This window comes from Panthera tigris, chromosome B3, assembly GCF_018350195.1.
Source record: "Panthera tigris isolate Pti1 chromosome B3, P.tigris_Pti1_mat1.1, whole genome shotgun sequence".
NCBI classification, from domain to species: domain Eukaryota; kingdom Metazoa; phylum Chordata; class Mammalia; order Carnivora; family Felidae; genus Panthera; species Panthera tigris.
This window is the reverse complement of record NC_056665.1, coordinates 131,962,188-131,976,217: the sequence shown is the minus strand read 5'-3', so window position 1 is coordinate 131,976,217 and position 14,030 is coordinate 131,962,188. Positions and strand designations below refer to the sequence as shown.

The window sequence follows — 14,030 nt, the reverse complement described above, 5'->3', positions numbered from 1 at the left end:
GGCTTGGAAAAGCTCTCGGAAATCCAAGGTGAGTTACGTCTGAGTGTTTACCACCACGTCATTCATAGATTTCTGCCTTTTCCCCGAGTTGATCATTCGCAGTATCTCTTTTAGTCTATACTTGTTCGTTTTAAATTTTCGTGTTTGCTATAGCTAGGTGTATGTTAATTACTGACACTCCGTAATTATGTTTTCTATTTGTCATTCTTGTGGCTACAAGGGTAGCAAGCTAGAATTCTTCCAATAGCAAGAATTTTAATTTATAACCCTCCCTCCCAAAACCATTTAGAAATCGATACATTTAGCTCACATGTTAGACGTAGTTGAGTAAACGCCCTGTTACTGATATTTGTGATCAGCGTTTAAGCGCAGAAAAGCCCCAATACTCTACCTTCAAAGACCCAGTATTTTGGTTTATTCACTCAATCCACAATCACTTATAGAGCATCCCCTATGACCTAGGTGCTTGGGATATATCTCTGAATAAAACAAACAAAAGTAAAATATCCTGCGCTTCTGTGTATAACTGAGGGAACTGCCCAGCTGACCACTACAGCCACTGTGGCTGGTGGTGATGAGCATGTGTCCCCTAGCCTGCTGTACACTTGACCTTTCCCAGCATTGGAATATGGTAAGAAGTTAGAAGCCAGTGGCAATCAAAGTTATTATTTCACGTTCAAGTCCCCCTATATGATATTGGCAGCTGAGACATACTTGGAAAACATAATAATTTAAAGATTATCAGATTAGTTCCAGACATCCCCAGGGTCTGTGTGCAAATTAAATTAGAGATACATCAGATTGATCCAATCAAGAAACAGGGCTGGGATTAAGGGACATGTTCTTGCTGTAGGGACCAGGTAAACAGACTGGTGATACTGCCCGAAGCCACATTCCTCAAAGGGAGGTTCCAGCATCCTACCTTGACATTAACCCCTGGGAGTGGCTGCCAACGTTGGGTTCCATTCTGGTGCTATGAAAGTGGAAGGGGAAGGGTAGGGATTTACTTGGAGAGGGTCTACAGAACAGAGCTGAAGACTAAAGGTTCATCAGAACTGGAGTCAGAGAGAATCCTACTGCTGGATAATGCTAAAGGGCAACTCCTTGGAGAGGAAAGGATTTGGGGGAAGGTAGGCAGTTGGAAATGCTCCAAGAAGGTGCGTGATTGAGTTCCCCGTGTTCAGCAATTTTTCCTAGTGCTGGTGATGTGCTAGAGTGAAACCAAGATGGAGGCCCTGCTCATGTGGAACTTACATGTCAGTAGGGGAAGCAAGGTAGACCAACAGGACAGATGGATGGACAGCCAGCCAGATGTGATGTGATGTAAAGTAATGTCCTGCAATTTGGAGTTACACAGAATTATAAAGCAGGGGAATAGAGCCATTAGGGGTCTTGCTTTACTAATTATTTCTAGCATTTTGCCAGTTCTTTTTTTTTTTTTTTTTACGTTTCTTTTTGTGAGAGAGAGAGAGTGCGCACGCGAGAGCTTGTGTGCACAAGTAGGGAAGAGGCAGAGGGAGAAGGAGAGAGAGAATCCCAAGCAGGTGCCGCACCGTCAGCACAGAACCTGATGTGGGGCTCGATCTCACAAACTGTGAGATCATGACCTGAGCTGAAATCAAGAGTCAGACTCTCAACCCAATGAGCCACCCAGGCGCCCCACCAGTTCCTAAAATGAGAAGAAAATACTGCTTGGAGGAGGGGTCAGTTTTTGGTTCTTGTTTGTTTGTTGAGGAGTGTTCCCAAAGCAATACAGAGCTTTTATTGTGTCTTTAAAACATTACAAAGAGGTCTGAGCAATCATCTGGCATCTTGTTCTTTCTTTAGCTCTACAACTTAGACCTTATTCATTAACCTGCTGAATGGTTCATTTTTCAGAGACTTAGATATCATCTCCAAATTTTCTGAAAACCTTGTTTTACCTGGTATGGCTTGCTGCTAAATCCAAGCAGCTGAATTTCATGCAAGTTCTATGTCATTTCTTTCAAGAACTAACTCATCTTTCCAGGCTTGAGATACTGAACACACAACACCTGGCCTCATCCAAACCCTAGGCATCCATTTTTTTGCCCAGGCAATTTTGGATTTCAACAAGAGACCCATTCTCCTGAATAACGACCTTGATGGGGACAGGAACATACCGAGAGGTCCTCTTGTGACAGAGGCACAGTGTAATGCCCTTGATCATGTTCTGTAGGTGACAGAGATGGTGCAGACAGTAGCCAGTTTCTTCCCATTTCTCCACCATTTGTCAACCAGGAGCCTCTTCTTTTTCTTTACAAGGAGACTGAGTTCTACACTGATGTGATTGAAGTCTCTCAGCAGGGTTCCTCCGGGGGCCTTCAAAATAATTGTGTGTCGCTTAGGAGTGACGTCAACATTTTCTGGAATGTCAACAGTCTGATTGCTGACAATGATGCCACAAAGAGCAGTTTTTGTTTTTTAATTAACCTTTTGAGATAATTGTAGATTAACATGCAGCTGTAAGAAATAATACAAAGAGATTCTCTTGTACTTTTACTCAGTTTCTCCCAATGGTAACATCTTGCAAAACTAAAGTGCTGTGTATGTATAATCTCCTCCGTATCTTAAAAAAAAAAAAAAAAGTCTTACTGGGATTTGGATAGGAATTGCATTCAACTTGTGCATTAATTTGGGGACAAATGATATATTTACTATATTGAGTCTTCTAATCCATGAACATGATATGCCTCTCCATTTATTTAGATCTCCTTTTCTTTCTTTCATTAGGTATAGTTTTCAGCATACAGGTCCCTATACATGTATTTCATTTTTCTTGAGCAATTGTAAATGGCTTAAAAAAAATTTTTTTTTGGTGTCTACTCATTCATTACTAGCATATAGGAAGACAGTCGATTTTTTATGTTTGCCTGGTATCCTGAGACCTCGCTGAATGCACTTACTAGTTCTAGGAGGGCTTTTTTTGTTTATTTTGGTTTTGGTTTGGTTTGGTTTTTTTGGTAGCTTCCGTGGGATTTTCTATGGAGACAGTCTGCAAATAGGGCCAGTTTTTTTTCTTCCCTTTTAATCCGTATGCCTTTTCATTTTCTTGCCTTATTACACCAGCTAGAACTTCCGGTACTATGTTAAATAAGAGTGGTGAGAGCAGACATCCTCGAATTGTTCCCAGTCCTAGAGAGAAAGCATTCTGTCTTTCTCCATTAAGCATAATGTTAGCCATAGGGTTTCTTGTAGATGTTGTTTAATAAGTTGAGTAAGTCCCCTTCTCTTCCTAGTTTGGTGAGCATTTTTATCATGATTAGATGTTGAATTTTTCATATGCTTTTTCTACCTCGATTGATCTGATCATGTAGTTTCTCTAATGTAGCCTGTTCATATGGTGGATTATACTGATTTTCAAATATTGAACCAGCCTTGCATCCCTGGTATAAACCCCACTTAGTCATGGTATATAATTCCATTTATATATTCCTGAATTATATTCGCTAATATTTGGTTAAGGATTTTTAGGCCTATATTCATAAGGCTATCGGTCTGTAGTTTTCTCTTCCTGTACTACCCTTAGTGCATCTGCTTTCTTCTCTCCGCCTTTCAGAATCCTCTTATGTTTGACTTCTATTTAATACCAAAATGTTTTTAGTTGTATCAGTGGGAAGAAGAGGGAAAAGTGCATCTATTTCATTTTCCTGGAAGTTGACATCCCTTCAGTGGTCGGTTACTAGGTATGCCATTGAGCAGATGTATAATCTGCTACCAGAAGAAAAGAAAATCCTGAATTCAGATCCTGATGAATAGAAAATTCTACCAGATTACCATGGTTTGACCTGCTTGACTCTGAAAGAAGCTGAAAAAAGAGATTTGGGCTGAGCCCAAAGGTAGAACCATATCAGCTGCTCACTGTCACTTCCTGAGCTTCCCAGCCAGTGGAAGACTCTGTTAGGGTCACCAGAGCATTAGGGACATTGGGTGTTAGACCAGTACACCCAGATAGAGGCCTTTTGATGAACTCCAGTCGGCTGCTGTGCCCCAGAATTCATCTAAATGGTATCGCCCAAAAGCTGCTGGTAATACCAGGCATTCACACAAAGGTGCCGTAGGCACTGCTGTGTGCTGGGCGGTGCCTGCCAGGGTTATTTGCCAAATGGTGATGGCAGAAGGGGCCTGGAACTGAGGCCAGGGGGGGAATTTGTCTTCTGTTGTAGACAGATGGTGATGACTGGTAGAGGACACGGGTTCTCGGTGTCAATGAGAATTTCTTTCTGGCCTCAGAGAGCTGAGAAATGCTGGGGTGTGCCGGCTGGAATAGCCCTAGGTCAGCTCCAGGAGTCGGGGTGTGCAGTGCCTGGCAGTCAACAGTTATAATTTTTTAGAAGGTAGAACTCTGTAAAGGGTTGGAACGCAGGCCTCCCCAGTGAGCCTACCGGGCCAGAAGACCAGTAGCTGCGAGCGTCCCCAGGGCTAGAGCACTTTAAATCTTATTAGGAGGAGGGGACATCAGGCCATCCCATCAGGGTAGCTAACAGCTCCGCTTCTAATCAGCACATGCAGATTAGGGACAAATTACTAGGAACCCCCATCTTCTAGCTTACCGTCACGTCCCCGTGGCCCCTTGGCAAGATGCCGGACCTCTCTAAGGCACCAGAACCCTCACTAGGAAAGGAGGTGCTGGCTGCTGACGTCAAAGGCTCTTTCCAGCCCCCATGTCCAGTCACCCTGTGGTGGAGACCAGACGTCCAGTAAGGACAGTTTGCAGATGAGCCACTAGGATGTGTTTGCCCTTTCAGCTAATAGCCAGGGGCCTCCTGTCTATACTCAAGAAAGGAACGTGTTGTAGAGCAGAGTGTCCTCAACCCAGAGCCATATACCCATGAGTTAACTCTGGGTTAACTCATATGAGTTAACTCTGACCCAAAGGGTCAGACACAAAGGGTATTTGTGTACCGTTCTATGGAAGACTTCTCGTCCTACCTGGGCTTCAGTTTCCCCATCTGAAGGACTACCTGATCCCTGTAGCGGTTTCCTGTGTGGCTCGTTTAGTGAAGTGTTGCAAACTTAGCAGCTTAAAACACAAATTTATTATCTTCTATTCTTGAGTGTCAGAAGTCCAAAATGGGTCTAATGGGGATAAAATCGAGGGATTTGAGAGTGTGTCTTTTGGAGGCTCTGGGGGAACATCCATTTTCTTACCTTTTCCGGCTTCTGGAGGCCACCCACATTCCTTGGCTTACAGCCCCTCTGCCAGCTTCACAGCCAAAACAGATCAAGTTTTTCTCCCAAGAAATCACTCTGTCCTCCCTCTTTCACACATAAGGACCTTTGTGATTACATTGCCCACAGGTAGTCTAGAAGAACCTACCGCCTCCAGGACCTTGATTTCCCCGTGCTCAGTAACCTAATACATCCACCCACACATTCTAGAGATTGGGACATAAACATCTTTGAGGAGAGGACATTATTCTGCCTTCCATGATCTCTAAGACCCCTTCCAACTGAACGTGCAGTGGTTCCACTCAAGTGCTGGGGCTCGAGTGTCAGCCCTTGATGGAAACCTCCAAGGTCATGGTACCTGATGGGGCCCAAGAGCTGCTGGTGCCAGCCAGTGTCGGCATAAGCCCCTCGCACTGGTATACCCCCCTTCTTTACATTAGATGGTTAGCTGTCTTTTGGCCTTTCTTGTGATTTCCAAGAAATAGGGTTACAGAGCTTCAATGAGGGAGTTGATAGGACACAAGGTTCTAACAGCCCTTGGTTCCAAAGTTCTCTCTCCATGGTGAAGTTTTCAAAACAGCAGACATTTCTCTCCATTCTCCTCTATCTTCTTGCTAGCTTACTTAGCAGATATTGGCAAGCACCGACTGTGGGTACAGTGATTAAGAAGTAACCCCTGCTCCCAAGGAGTGGTAGGCAGAGAGGGTCCAAACGGCCATAGTTCAAGTGTCACCAAGGAACAGACAAAATAGCATTAGTCAAAGGCTGGATGCAGTCGACTTGGCTTCTCACTGGTGAAATTTGAGCTGCAGCTTTAAGAGTTGGGAGGATTTCAACAGCTGAGGGTATGGTCGTACCTGCTGGCCGTGGGGACTGTGTGTGGGCTAAGGGGAAACATGACCATGGGACTCGACTGGGCAGAGAACTCTGCTTTCCTCACCTGCTCTCACCTGTTCAGCCATGGAAAAGAAGTATCTTTTCCCCATATGACCAGCACAACCATAGTGCCTTTCCACTTACATTTTTCCTTCCACTTTACCCAAAGCGGGCTTCGATCATCTCCTTATGCATTTGGGCACCTCGGTTTAGTTTTCAACATGTGATCACCTAGTCCCGTGGGTTGAATGGTTGAATGGTGCCCTCTCCCCTGAAAAGATATGTTGAAGTCCTCTCCCACCCCCCGGTACCTGGGAATGTGACCTCAGTTTGGAAATAGGGTCTTTGCAGCCATAATCAGTTTGCATCTTGTAACCAAGATGCGGCTGTTAGCGGGCCCTGATCCAATGGGACTGGCGTTACTAGAAGTGGGAAATTTGGACACAGACACACCCAGGAAGAGTTCCGCGAGATGACAGAGACGGCGATGGGAGCGATGCAGCTGCAAAGCCAAGGGAAGCCCGGGGCTGGGGACCGCCACCGGATGAGGTGAGGGAAGGAATCTCTCCTAAACGTTTCAGAGGGAGGAGCATGGCCCTGCCAGCACCTTGGTTTTGGACCTCTAGCCTCCAGAACTATAAGACAGCAAATTCTTCCTGTTTTAAGCCACCCAGTTTGTGGTTCTTCGTTTCAGCAGTCCTAGGAACTAACAGTTCGTACTCGGCCCTGTCCCAGGCTAATTTGGCTTGTGTCTACCGAGATGACCTTGGTGTGTCCGGGAAGTTCAGTTGTGCCTGTTGAAGTCACATCCGTAGCTGGTAGATGGTCTGTGCAAGGGAATGTGGTCATCAGAGGGGCACCTCACTTTTCTGGTCTGTAGGCTGAAGTCTCTGGGATCTACATTCAGGAGAAGGACAGCAAGGGAGGGTGGGACAAGCAGACACAGCTTCCCTCCGATTCCGTTCCTCCAGGGAATCCGTTCCTCCGGGGACTCTCCAGGCCCAGCCGATTGGGATGTGGTTCCTATTAGAAAAATTGGAGCTAGACCGGCATCACAAGGTTTTAGGGCAAAGGACTTCAGAGTTCATTTATTCCAACGCCTCTTGACAGATGATAAACTGCCCTGGGAAGCATCATGTGATCCGTGCAAGGGTCCCTCTGCTAGTAGCCAAGTGAGGACTTGAATTCGTATCTGAAATCGCACACCCAGACCTTTAAGATTTACAGGGACTCTAAAGGCTGTGGTTCTGGCTTCTGAAAGTTTTCTTTGGGGCACAGTATTTTAACTTACGTCTTTTTTTTTTTTTTTTTTTTTGTAATGTTTATTTATATTTGGGAGAGAGAGAGAGAGAGACTGTGTAAGTGGGGGAAGGGTAGAGAGAGAGGGAGACAGAATCAGAAGCAGGCTGCAGGCTCTGAGCTGTCAGCACAGAGCCCGACGCGGGGCTCTAAACCACTAGCCGTGAGATCATGACCTGAGCCAAAGTCAGACGCTCAACCGACTGAGCCACCCAGGTGTCCCTTAACTTACGTGTTAAGACTGTTCTGTATTTACTGGGGAAGAAAAAGCATAAGGATTTTTTTAAAAGAAAGAAGCAAAAACGAGGAACATGTTGACCTTCAAGAAAGTGTTGTGAGAGAAATAAGTTTATGTGACTTTTTAAAAAGTCCCACGGACGTTTAGTTTTACTGTGTGTCGTGGAAAAAGAAATCCACCCCCACCCCCAGCCTCAGGTGGATGGGAATTCCGTCTGGCTCCTAGCTTCATTTGTTGACTGTCCCACTTGGGTATTGCAGGGTATAGAATTTATTAAATCAGCAGCTATTTTACGACCTCAGACACCACCAAGTAGCCCTTTTAGCCCTGTTGTGACTTTCCTGTCCTGCCGCAGGGTGAAATAGAGCCACTAATGTTGTTTGGATAGATTTCACTTTCCAGAGCTGCTTTCCATCACAAGGACAGACTGCCAGGTAGATCCAGTATGGCGGCAGCAACGGATGCACGCCATCTTGGTAGCGTTAAGTCAATATCTCTCCTGAAGGTTCCGAGGAATGTCATGCGCGAGGCACATTGCTTGCATGAGCATCCTTTATGCTGGGTGCCCGGGAATGCCATTTTTATCAGTAAGACATAAAAGGAGACACAAAGAGAGATCATTTTGCTCAGCAGCACACAATGAAAGGAATGGGGGGGGGGGGTTGTGGTATTTTTGTCGTTGTTGTTACTATTACTGTTTCTTGGCTTCCTCCAACGAAGAAGTGCCGTGTGGCTTTCAGGAGTCTCTCCGTGCAAATGCATCCTGTCACAAGTGATCGGTGGCCTGCCATTTTGAAATGGCCAGAAGTGGCTTTAGTGGCCCTTATGAAATGATCGTTGCCGTGCCGGGTGCTGGAGACCGGCTTCTCAGAGACGTTGACGCCGGTCTCTTTCCTCCTGCCTCTCTCGCAACTGCCGGTGCGCTGTCACTTTAACAAACTATCACCCTGAAAGGAGGTTGCTTCATCCAGGGCTGTGGGAAAACAAGGTTAGAAGAGCAGAGACTTTTGTCAATGGTGAGTAAGTGGGATTAGTTAAACCAATATTGAAAAACGGTTTGCACAACTCCCGGCGGCTCGTGTTACTTCGGAAAGGATGTGCTCTTTCAGTCCTGGCTGGCACAGATACAGTTAAAGCTGCATCAGGGACCTTTGTTATATAATGCTTCCCGGTTATATAATTAAGGGTCCTGTTTTTTCTTGTCCTGGTTTATATCGATTGGAACGAGGATAGAGGATCGCAACAGTTCACAGTCTCCCGTAATAGGCACAGCAGTAATTTTATTGATTAAAGCACATGGGCTCTATTGGTTGTCAGGAATACTATGTGCAGGATGAAGCGTGCATATGTGATCTGTGACCAGTTTGTGCTCGAAGAATGTGAGTTTCAGACACATGTATCATCCCACAGATGAGCATTTTCAAAGAACCGACCCTCGGATTCTGGCTTCCGGGAACCTTCGGGTTTCTGCCCCTGTCTCTAGCCCGTCAGAATCCTAAGACAGGCCTGGGTACGGAAAAGCACCCAGCGTCGAGTAGTGACTGTTAACGGCTGCTGTGGCTGTTGCCGACCGGGCCCAGATACAGCGAGGAAACATCACGACCTAAGGGCAGGTAGGGTTCTGGGGAGTCAGGTCCACACTTCACACTTGAGCAGCTGAGGGCACCTGCTCCATCCTGGCCCGCGCCAGCTCTTTCAAATGTAAACTCAGTAGCCGTAAGTTGCTGCCAGTCTATCGGAGCCGACCTAGAAGTCGGTTTCCCCCCCCCACCCCGTCCCTGTACTGCCATCCACGTGGCTGGGAAGGACTGCGGAATAGGCACGTCCGCTTCGTGCCCCCAGCTCAGTGGGCGCGAGAAAGATCCAGAAAAGAGCATCACATGGGGCAGCCATGCTATTCCTTGACCTCCTCTGTCTCTGGATGTGAGCGTCCTGGGACCCTGGCTCCCCCGCCCTGTAGCTGGAACCTCACGAACAGCCGCTAGTCCTCAGGGGCTGGCGCCCACGTCCTGCTGTAACAAAACTCTGGTCAGCAGGACCTCGGAGGGCACCCTTTCCACTCTGCCAGGCGGATCAAATCCTCGCTTTGCCTCTTACTGACAACTTAGTCCTGGACCCACTGCACCCTTCTTCCGCCTCAGCTGCCCTCCCTCACGAGCCCCTGGCTCCTCAGCCCCCTCCAGTGCCCTCCTCGCCTCGGGCCAGAATTCTGTGTGGCCAGTGCGGCCAAGAAGTCGTGCTAAAGTCTCCTCCGGCGCAATAGTCGGACTGGGCTGTCAGTGCTTCCTAAAAAGCAAGCGCTAATAATATCAAATGGGGTTGTGGATAATTTTGATTTTCTTCCCTACACTCTTCTTGCTTTTTATCATGTTTTCTACACCAAACACGTACTGTGTTTCTAATTGGAAAGAAAAAGAGTTTAAAATCGCAGTTTGGGAGACCGAAAATAAAAATAAGAGACTTTTTTTTGTTTTCAGTAGAATAACAACAGCAACGCCTTAACTACCCAAGGTGAATCAGTGCAGGAATATGAGGCAGGCTTGCTTCTCCTCATCAAGTAATAAATGGCCTTGCGCAGGTGAGATGGTGTGGGACATTATCGTCATCATTATCAACCTCAAGTCCTGAGGTTTTTTGCAGAGCTCCTGGGTATGTGCTACTCCAGTAGACATCGTGGGGATTTATTACAAGGTTGTTGTGAGGCTCAAAGGAGAAAATAGATGTGAAAGTACTTTATAAATGGAAGCTATTATTTCCAACAAAAAGGAGAGAACTCTGATCTACATTGGGAAACAAGGCAGAACGTCGTACGGATGTACATACGATTTAACATAGAGAAAGGCATGGCCGCTACATCTAAGAACTTAAGTTCATCTGTTGGTTAAATAAATATTTTGGGGGGGGGCCACCACGTGCCTTGAATAGGTGGTGATGCTTGGGATTTATCAATGAAAACACAGATACAGATGCTTTCCCTTGTAGAGCCTTGTGAGGGAAATGGATGAAAAACAGTACATCCAATAAATAAAAAAACAGTAGTCCATCAAAATAACAGTAGCTGTGACTAACACGTAACGTAATGCTTACTCTGTGCCGGGCCTAGTTCTAAGCCCCTTACGAGTAGTTCCAAACACCCAGGAAGGTAGATACCTGGTAGACTGTTAACCACGTTGGGAGAAAATGATCCCCACAGAGGTGCGTTGACTTGCCCAGGGTCTCGCAGCCCGTGATGCCAGAGCTGGCATTCAGTCTCAGACAGCCTGGCCTTCATCACAGAAGGTGTCAGCAGGTGTGAGACTGTGAGGAAAGACACAGAACAGGGTAAGGGATCATCCATTCAGCAGACATCCTGTGAGTGCTCTGTGCCTGGCATCATGTCGGATGCCTGGGGTACAGAATGGAAGGAGGAGAGCGTTGATGGTATAGTGATGAGCATAGCTGCCTTCCCAGAGGGAAGGGGGAGCATCCCTGCCTGGAAGAGTCCACGGTGTCCTGGGGAAGACAGAGGGGTACACAGACATATTAGCGAACCATGTGATAACATTGTGGGATTTACCTTTTTCCTTGGTTTCCCAGGATAGCAGAGACACCATGTTGGAAAAGCATTGGATTCCATGACCCTAATGTTTAGGGCTCGTGAAGTCCTGGCATCAGCTGCCTCACCTTTTTCTAGAGGCGACTGCTCAGTACACTGTCTTGCAGAGGCAGATGAAGCCAGTAGCCACTTTGGTTAGACTCTAGGTCACAAAGCCAAGGGTCTTAGCCATCCTGAGCTCATAATCTCCCATCTACACCAGTAGGGCTGGTTCCATTCCCCTTGACACCCTTCTGCTCAGCTGGTGGCTGTGCTGCCATCATTGTTTGCTCTTCTGAATGTCATTCTTACTCCCTTTCATCTGTCCTGAGTGTCACACAGAGCGATAGCCCACAAAGAGCCGGATACACAAAGGCCTGTACCCAGCCCTGCACATGGTCCCTTGTCCCAAGACCTGCAGAGGACCAGCTGAGGAAGACACAAGCCCACTAAAGAAAAGCCCTTGGAAGTTTATTTCCTGCTAGTGAGGGGTCAATAGCATGTGGTTCCTGCCAAAACACGGCACATTTGTTCCCAGAATATATCTTCCTTCTGCAGCCAGGGTTGTCCTAACAGTTTGTACCTGGACAAGGACTGATCCCGGTTCTCAACGGCCGTTTCTTCTCCCACTTATGTGATCCCACAGCTCCCAGAATAGAAGGATGTTCTGCCTGCTCACCTACTATAATCACATGCTCAGAGCTGAGGGTCACAAGGAATTCATAAACACCCTTGTGTTATAGGGGTTTTTGTTTGCTTGGTTACAGGTTATGTTTGTTTCCCTATTTCTTTTGTCTGACAAAGTCCATCACTAAGTCTGAATCGTCTTTGCCTTTGCTCAGGATTCATGAGATCAGCATTGTCACCGGGGAAGTTCCCCCTTACCTGTTTTTGTCCCCGAGGCAACCACTCTCTCTCTCTTCCCATAGACCCGAGTGCAGGAGAGTGGCCGTCTTCATAAACATCCCTCACAGGTCAGGACCCCCTGCCCCTCTTGGGGCGGTTGAACCAATTCCCTTCATTGGGCCTGTGGTGGTGGGTTTTGTTGCTTATTAGAAGCCTAGCACTTGGCCAGGTTTTTCCGTGACCAGTGTTCCAGTCCTCAGAACAACCCATGTTATGGTTGGGAAAACCTAGGCTCAGAGAACTTCAGTAACCTCTTCCCAGGCACACAGCTCGCAAGTACTAGAACAGGACTTCAGTCCAGGCTTTGAAATTTCAGTTTGTTTTTCTTTCCAGTATACCACCCCAAACGATGTTTGGGTTAGAAAGTATATTTCTTTTATATTTCTATAATATAATGTATATATTTTATATAATATATTTTTATTGTGTATTTTATTTATATATTTATATATTATATATTTTATAATTTATATTTAAATTATATATTTATTTATATATTTTATTATATATTTTGTATAATTTTATATTTCTATAATATAATAATATTACATATTTCTTAATATAATATAATTATATTAGTTCTGCATACATTCTCTTGTGTGGGGAAATGAACTGAGCCTGTCTTCCTAACGTGTCTTCTTAAAACACTCCCAGTGTCCTACAAGCCATGCCTTTAAAAAAAAAAAAAAAAAAAAACACTTATTTTTTCGGCTCCTGTAATAAGCTAGAAGAGGCAGGGTTGAAGACTTTCTCCTAATAAAATAAGAAATTGCATCTTCTTCAAATCTGTGTTTTTCTGTCTCTAAACAAGTTACAGATGATATAATATTAAAATGATGGTCTGCCTTACAGATGAAGAATGAAACGGAAGTTATCCAAAGTCACATTTTAAACTGTAGAAATGGGTTAGCAGGAGACCTGTCAGTTCCCCCACACATTAGCAAGTTTTGCAGGAGATTTTATTGACTAGACAAAAAGAAAGGTTCATAATGTGGTGTCCAAGAACACCTTGAGGGTTCTTTGATGAGTTTTAAGGGTCTAGGCAAATCCCAGAAATTATATGCAAAACATGTACCTTGCTGAGCATTTCTAATTAGAGATTCCTTCTTTTCCATCAGACCCTCAAAGGACATCTTCACTGTATCCGTGTTCGCTGTTGCGTAACAAATTACCATGAACGGTGGCTTAAAACGACACAGTCACCCTGGGTCAGGAGTCAGGGCACAGCCTCGGTGGGTCCCCTGCCCAGGGTCTCACCAGGTAACAAACAAGTGTCGGCAGGTGTCCGTTCTTTCTGGAGCTTGGGGTCCTCTTTCAAGCTCGTAGGGCTGTTGCCAGAGTTCAGTCCTTGCGGGTGGAAGGATGGAGGTCCCCGTTGTCTTGCCAAGTCTCAGATGGGGTCCACTCGCAGCTGGGTAGGCTCCCAAAGTCCCAGCCACGTGGTCCCCTCAGTCACGCAGCTGATTTCTTCAAGGCCAGCAAGAGACCCTCATTTCCAGTCCGCTAGGAACACCGTCTTACGTGATGTAAGGCACAGGTACACCCCCACGTCTCTCAAGTCCCCATTATGTCTCTTTGCTTTTACAAATAACCTACATTAGTACCTGTGTTCTCTAACCGAAAGACCCCAAGAGGATTTCCACTTTTACACACACACACACACACACACACACACACACACACACACACACACACAAGGGGAAAATAGTGCTCAGCATTTGTTAGGGGCAGTGAGCACCCCGGCAGCGAGAGTGGTGCCACCCAGAGCCTTCCCCACGAACCACATGCAGCATCTCCACATCAAGCCTCCGGAGCTCTGACCTGTGTGAGCACCTGTGCTGCATCCCCATTTATTCTGTGCATCCGTTAGCAAGATGTGTCCTGAGCTGTAACCTAAAAGGTATAACCTCAAAAGATTATTGTTTTTGTTTCTGTCTGGGAATGCTC

At 46.0% G+C, this 14,030-nt stretch overlaps 1 protein-coding gene and 1 long non-coding RNA gene across 11 annotated transcripts in view; one reads left to right on the top strand and one right to left on the bottom strand.

The window, feature by feature from the left end:
• FOXN3 (forkhead box N3) overlaps nucleotides 1–14,030 on the top strand; it is a 392,452-nt gene that overhangs the window by 318,166 nt on the left and 60,256 nt on the right. The gene's annotated exons all lie outside the window — the stretch shown is intronic.
• Nucleotides 7,554–11,344, bottom strand: LOC122239687. Its single transcript, XR_006219047.1, has 3 exons — nucleotides 11,160–11,344; nucleotides 10,754–10,900; nucleotides 7,554–9,206 (listed from the first exon to the last, which is right to left on the bottom strand). It is a non-coding gene; the product is annotated as an uncharacterized LOC122239687 (long non-coding RNA).